The sequence below is a fragment of the Bactrocera neohumeralis genome, chromosome 4 (genome assembly GCF_024586455.1).
Source record: "Bactrocera neohumeralis isolate Rockhampton chromosome 4, APGP_CSIRO_Bneo_wtdbg2-racon-allhic-juicebox.fasta_v2, whole genome shotgun sequence".
Classification (NCBI taxonomy): domain Eukaryota; kingdom Metazoa; phylum Arthropoda; class Insecta; order Diptera; family Tephritidae; genus Bactrocera; species Bactrocera neohumeralis.
In genome coordinates this window covers 23,666,481-23,673,683 of record NC_065921.1, presented here as the reverse complement: position 1 = coordinate 23,673,683, position 7,203 = coordinate 23,666,481, and the positions used below count along the sequence as shown (strand labels likewise).

The 7,203-nt window shown below is 38.8% G+C and overlaps 1 non-coding gene across 1 annotated transcript; it reads left to right on the top strand.

Moving 5' to 3' along the window:
• Nucleotides 1–3,282: 3,282 nt before the first annotated feature.
• Trnaf-gaa (transfer RNA phenylalanine (anticodon GAA)) lies at nucleotides 3,283–3,355 on the top strand. The gene has a single exon. It is a non-coding gene; the product is annotated as a tRNA-Phe (tRNA).
• The last annotated feature ends 3,848 nt before the right edge of the window (nucleotides 3,356–7,203 follow it).

Below are 7,203 nucleotides of genomic sequence, written 5' to 3'. Positions count from 1 at the left end.
ATCTTATTTAAAATTTCGTGAAAGTTTTTAAAATATAAAATCTGAGCTTTCGGGATATACATATGTGTTTAGGATATATAAAGTCAAATGTTTGAAAATGTTTGATCCCTCAACTTTAAGCTTTCTCAGGGTAGTTAATAGTGTTTTAAAGATCTAAAGTTTTTGCCAAAAGTTTTCTTCTAAATTTTCAAATTTTAGTTCCGTTGGAAATCAATTGCAATTTACAGGTTTTTACCTGTAAAAACTTTATATTTAACAAGATTACATCAATCTTTAATCAAGCAGCTCATAGTACCACCGATATGGCTTGACGTTGTGGGAAATTATCCACTTTGAATCACCAAAGACCATCCGTTTCAGAAAAGTATTAATTTTGTTGCAATTCGGAGGTTTATAAATTCGATCCCTCAGGTTTTTTGTATTAACTCTTGTGCTTATTTTTATAAACAACCTTGTTTTAATGGTACCAAAGGGTATTTTGTGCCATGTTCAGTTCCTGGTAATCGGAGCAGTGCTTACATGACGGTCGGCCGATTTCCATTAACTTACCGATATTTTCTACAATTGGTCTTCCAAAGCGAGAATGCGCTTACTTCTTCTTCTCTAATGCTAACTTTGGTTCCGAACCAGTGTATCTTATTTCTCTACATCAGTTTTAAAAAATCTAACCTGTGGTGCGGCATATCGGAGTATATATAGAGTTTTCCAATAAGAGTGGTATGATTTCTTAAAAAAATCATTCTAATTGTTAAGGAAACAAGCGATACAGTTAAGTTCTGAATAGTTCTGAGTAAACATCATTCAAATGACCTCCACGACTTATTTCTTAGGAACGAGGTCGACAAACCCAATTTTAAAGTACTTTTTCCACTAAATCAAGCCGTATTCTTAAATAGTCCGTACAATATTCACTTCTAAAGCTTGAAGAGAGTCTGTTTTATTGTTAAAGGCCAATGCCTTAAAGTAATCCCACAAGAAGTATTCTAATGGTGTTAAATCACAACTTTTTGGAGTCCATGGAATGTCACAATTTCTCGAATTAATCTAACTCCAAACTTTTTTGGCAATAATTCAGTTGTTCCACGTGCTGTGCGGCACGTAACTCCGTCTTGTTGGAACCAGATGTTGTCAAGATCAAAATCTTCAAATTGCGGTCATAAAAAGTTGGTTATCATCGATCTATACTGCTCTCCATTGACAGTAACGGTGTCGCCAGGTTCATTTCGAAAGAAGTGCCGAGCGATGATTCCAGCATACCAAAAACCACACCAAACTGTCAGTTTAGGTGAAGTTAACGGTTGTTCTTGAATAATTTGTGAATTTTCTTTCAAATTCACTACTTCCAATGGCTTCAGTTCTTGTATGAGAGCAATTTTTTATGAATGCAAGCCCAAATCCTTTTTTTAAAACTCGCAAGGTTGTGGTTTGAGACAGCCCCAATTCTTGAGAACATCTTAGAATCGAGAAATTGTGGTAGCAACAATTGCCTGAACGGCAGCAAAATTTTTAATACTTCGAGCGGCTGTCAAACTTATAAAGCCATGTCTTATCGGTAGTTGTAATGCTCTCGTTGAATGTGAAATCGAAATTCACACGATAAAGCATGCCCAAAGAGATCTGTTTACGGTACTCTTTGAATAAAATTCAGCTTTATCGGGACGAGTTGAGCAAGAACGCGTTTCATACAAAATATTCACCAAAATTATTCGAACGTGAGAAAAGGACTCGTTGCCATCTCTCTAACACTTGCCTGACGATTTTCAAGCACCATATTCTTTCCTTTTTTAATATTTTGATCAGTGGCAAATACATACATACATACATGCATATTTGTGTAGATATCCAGAAGTCACACATATTACGTGTGCCTATTACTTCAAATATTTATGCTACCTAGTAGAAGAAACTATGAATCCATATTTATGACATACCAGGGACTCACTAGACGGCTAATAGAAAAATCTCCAACAACAACGATTTTGTAAAAAGCACATTCTTTTTTGGACGGTTGCGTGCAGCATGCGCATGTTGGCTACCGTGGCACCAAACGCTAACCGCCGACGGATTTTGTTTTTTTTTTTAATTTTTTCCACACATTTTCATGTCGACCACAAGCAAAACCGCACGCAAAGCACGCAATACGCGATCTGATGAATAAAATTAATAACGAAAACCGAAAAATCTTAAGAAACAGAATTAAGAGAGACATTCGGCGCGCAACGAGTAGCAAGTAAGAAGCAGAAAGCAGAAAAATAGACATTTAAAGCAAAGAAATTAACGAATAAAAAAATGAAAAAGTTTCGAAAATTTCTTCAACACAGCACAACTTCCTGTCTGCCCGCAGGGTGTGCGCTGAACGCAAGGTTGACTGCCTGGCCGGGTCGCTTGTGGCATGCAAAGGCCGTTCGCGCCGTTCGGGCTGATCGGTGGCGGTACGGATGCCGCGAAGACCGTCGTCGCCGCCGCAACGCGTTGTCGCTGGCCATTGATGATCACTAAGCACCAGCGCTGACCCACGATGATGAACGATGCCAGGAAAAGCTGACTGCATGCGCTTGTTGTTGTAGTTGTGCTTGAACTCGCGACGATTGTACTTTTTTTATTGTTGTTTTAATTCATGCTTCAAGTTCTTACGTTTTTAGTGGCTTTTAACTTGGCGCTCGGTAATAATTTCATAATTATGGGTTTGCAGTCGCGCCAACTGATTCTGATTCGGCCAACAACACAAATAGTAGCAAAAACTTCAACCACAAATCGGTTTTAATAATAAAAACATAAATAAAGCAACAACTTGGCAAGTTGTATTTTTTATTGTTGCGCCGCTTTTACTTTTTTCGGCTAGCTTAACTGTCCCTGACGATGCTTTTTTCTTCATTTGTATCCGCAGAAATGCGAATTCGCGCCGGTTTCAATGTCGCTTATGGGCGTGGCATTCCAGCGAAATGCTGCTCATACTTCATAGCTTGCGCTCTTTTCTTTTGTTGCCTTTTAGTTGCTTTGTGTTGTTATTGGCGGACGTCGCCGACGACTTTTTAATGTCCCACTTTTGATAAAGCATTGCGTGCAGCGTGCAGGGGTGCAATTTAATTATTTTGCTTATGAAAAAATCAAGGTTGCATTGATAAGAGACAGTGGCTTGGAGACTTTTGTACCGCGCTTAATACAAAATTTTGTATAACGGTGACACAGTTCGTTTTTATTCCTAGTTTTTAAGTAGTTTTGGCGACATTTATTTAAATTCTTTTGAAAATAAAATTTATGCGTGATGTGTGTTGTATATATGCCGAAATAGCTCAGTTGGGAGAGCGTTAGACTGAAGATCTAAAGGTCCCCGGTTCAATCCCGGGTTTCGGCATTTACAAACCTTTTGGTATTTTCTTTGGCATACATATTAGAAGCTTAGATACAATTGCTTACAATGTTGTTGTAGTTGGTTTTTTGTAGTAGTGCATGATCTAGTAAATACTATGTGCTTACATTATCAGCAGCAATAGTTATTCTAAAGTCACATGTAGACTGGCAATATGCAAATCACATATTTTTGGCGGTCACTGGCCAACGGAAAGTACTGAAGAAAGCTTCCATAATTCTCTTTTCTATAATGACTTGGTGGAACAGGCTTATAACTTTTGAACTGATTACATACTCTTATTTTTACTTTCAATAATTTTATGCAGTGTAAACAAACTCTGCAGAAAATCTGCTTGAGCATTGTATTGGCTTGGATCCTGGTCCGAAAAGTAAAAGTGCCCATTTCGTTCGAGATCACGCTTCGACAATTCGCATATTGGAAAATCGTTGATATTTGTTAGTGGATATTGGTTAGTCCTCGTCTGTCTACTTTTTTTTAACAGACTCTGTGGCCTCACTAACGATCCTTCCGCCAGTGTATCATACCGTGGGTACCACAGAAGCTTACAGCATAGTCAATGCGGAATAAATGCACCAAACATGTTCCATTGATTCCCTAGTGCCTTGCTCTAGACATTTCCTGCAGCCTTGTCGATCTGTCAGCCCCATTCTGCGGTTGTGTGCCTTCAACACATTGTGATCAGTTAGTATTCCGGTCATATTCCTACAGTCTCATCCATCGACTGCCAATAAGAACTTTGCGTACTTACGATCTACTGTTTTGCACAGGACTTTTTCAGTTTTGCACTCAGGCAGCTCGTTCCATCGGGTTTTGGTTTTCTTTGCCATTCTGTTCAGATCGTCGTATAGACAATGAATGGGTTTTCCAATGTTGATCACGTTTTCGGGTGTTAGCCGTGCACCATTATTGGCACTCGTCCACTATTTCACTAGCCTCGATGCCTTTGTGGCCTGACACCCAGTAGAAGTAAAATTGCTTGCTTCTGGCAACACTTTCCACTGCTGCTGTGCTTCCTAAAATATTTTCTTGCCGATATGCGATACGAGGTTACTACTTTGATTGCTGCTTGGCTGTCTATGTATATGTTGACTCTGGAATTGCCTGCAGACTTGTTAGAGACCAGCACCGTGGCTTTCGCATTAGCAAAGAGCTCAGCTTGCTTACTGCAGAGGTCCGCAAAGTTATGCTTAACTCTGGAAAATATTCCCGCACCAACTCTATCCTCCACTTTCGATTCATCCATATAAAAGTGTGATAGAGTAGACTTAAAAGTCTTAGATTTTTTTGTGAAGAAAGCACCATATTTTTCCATTCTGTACATAATCTAAAGGAATATTTAATAGCAAGTAGTTGCCACTTAGGTACTGCCGAAATAAAGGCTTCTAGAGCCTTTTATCGCGGGTTTTGTGTTAAGAATACAGTATGAGAGCACATCTCATTCGTTAGGATTTTTCACATTATTTATATGAACAAAAGTGCTTTTTAACTACCATTTAGGGGTATAGGCGTTTGCCTCGTAGCTCGGCTCAAAGTTTTTTCAATTGTGTTCGAAAAAATTAATGCCAATCCGTTCTCGTTATTTGCATAACATTCTTATTTAAATTTTCTATAACCTTGTTTTATATATATTTTTAATTCTAATATTAATTGAAAACTTGCGCACCGAACGCGTCATATTTGCCCTCATACGCGAGCATATTGATTACATTTCACTTAAATGCCAATAAATCACTTGCCGGCGGAAAGCCGATTGATTGATGTCTTGCTACCATTTGATGAGCCAAAAATCGTTCGTCCGCTTAGACCCAACACATGTGTGGTGTGTCCACTACCTGTCAATCAAGCATCAGTAAACCGAAAAGGCGCAAATCATAACGCAACGGTATACCCCATATGATGGGCACACAGGCTCGTGCTGCGCACGTACCACGCATTGAAGCGACGCGGCTGCGCAGACTTTATACTTCTATATGCCGACTGTCAACTCCCCTTTGCAGCTGCTGTCGCCTTGTTGTGCTTAGCTCACGGTCTTTCGCTGAACAGCTTTAATCCTCTTTGTCTTAGACTTGGGTCTGCTTAATGCTGAGCTTACTGTATTGCGCGCATATGAATGTCCTACCTGCGCGTCCGTACCTAATAATGTCGGCGTAATCATAACGCCATGATTGCCGCGATGATGAATTGCCGCTGTGCAATCAAAGTGTTTTGCGGCGGCGGCGAGACAGAAAAGTACTTTTGCCACTTTAATGGTGGGTATGTTGAGGATGCTGTGCTGCGTCGCGCTTAATTACCGTCGTGTAGGCTACGCTCTAGCGTAGACTGTTGCGTTTTGGCGCGAAAGGCACTGTTTTTGGCCCTTACGTGGCAATTAAAAAGCCTTAACGGTTTTTGTTGTTAGTGTAAAGCAGGATGTTGTAGATTTCTGTGTTCACTTTGAAACAATAGTTTGATATTGAAAACAATTTTATGCTAAATTCTAATTATGTATATGTTTAAATAAATGTTCTAACTCACCTCCTCTCCTTTAGTTACCCACTTTAGCTAATTTCAAATTATAGCAACTCTTTATGGGGGTCTCTACCCTGTTGCAACATAAGTTTGTCGATTTTTTGTGGCTTCAATGATATCCAAATTAGCGTTGCGGCTGCGTTCGCCTGTCTTAGTTAAAATTTCGCTTTCGAGTAAGCAGTAAGAAAAAGCCCGTAGGCCTCCCTGGCTGCCTCGTGGTTTTAGCCTGTTTAATTCGTTTGTTGTTGTAGTTGTATGTTTCAATTTAATTCCTTCTTTGTTGCTTTAAACAGCTCACCATACCTAGTGTGTAGTTTAATTGTTGCCTGGGGGCGTTTCAAATGGCTCACCGCCGCAAAAGTAGTGTGCGCAAGTCCTCCTCAAAAGTGTGTTAAAAACGTTAGCATGTTTTTCTTGTTTTTATTTTTAAGTTTCATTTGTTTAGACGCCGACAGCTCCTATTTCCAAGGAATTTGTAGCGCTGCCCGAATAACGGTTCAATATGAAATACAAGGACTTCTAATTAGGGGTTTTAGTTTTTGCGGTTTTTTGGGCGTTTTATTCCTATTGCCGGCGCTCAGCACTAAGAAGAAGAAAGCAGGAATTGTTGTTGTTTAAAAAAAGGAAATAAGCCACAAAATTGAGCGAATTGATTTACTACTTTTTTTTTAACAATAACAACAGAAAAGGATCAAGTGAATAGCGACTCGAATATAAGCATATGAATATACGTACATATAACGAAAATACCTTTAGAGATGACACTGACTTCCTTGATTCATATATATTGTTTCTTTGTTCTATTATCTTAAATGCAATCACTTGCCAATTTTGAATATCAATTTTTGGAATCAGGTAGGGATTACAGTAGAGGCCCGCTAATCCGGACATGGCCTAATCCGGATTCCACTGTAATCCGGACAGGGTATAAAAAACTCAAAATATCTATTATGTCTCTTGTTCCGGACCGACATTCTATTATTCTCTAATCCGGATTACATGTTTATTATTCACTATATTCGCTTTTATGCTTTATTGGCTTAAGTTTTTTTTTTGTTTTTTTTGGAACATGTATATTATTTGTTATAATAAACAAACAGAAATTTATAAATATTTTTTCATAATACATAGTTCTGATATGTCTTTGGTAATCCGGATTTCCTTATATTCCGGATAGGGGTCGGTTTTAATTGATCCGGACTAGCGGGCCTCTACTGTATAAATCTATTAGTTGATAATCAGCCTTTTCTCCCACCATACACTCGGTAATTGGCGGATTTGTGGAAGTCATCACTCTTTAAATCAGAAGACTTCTTATTAGT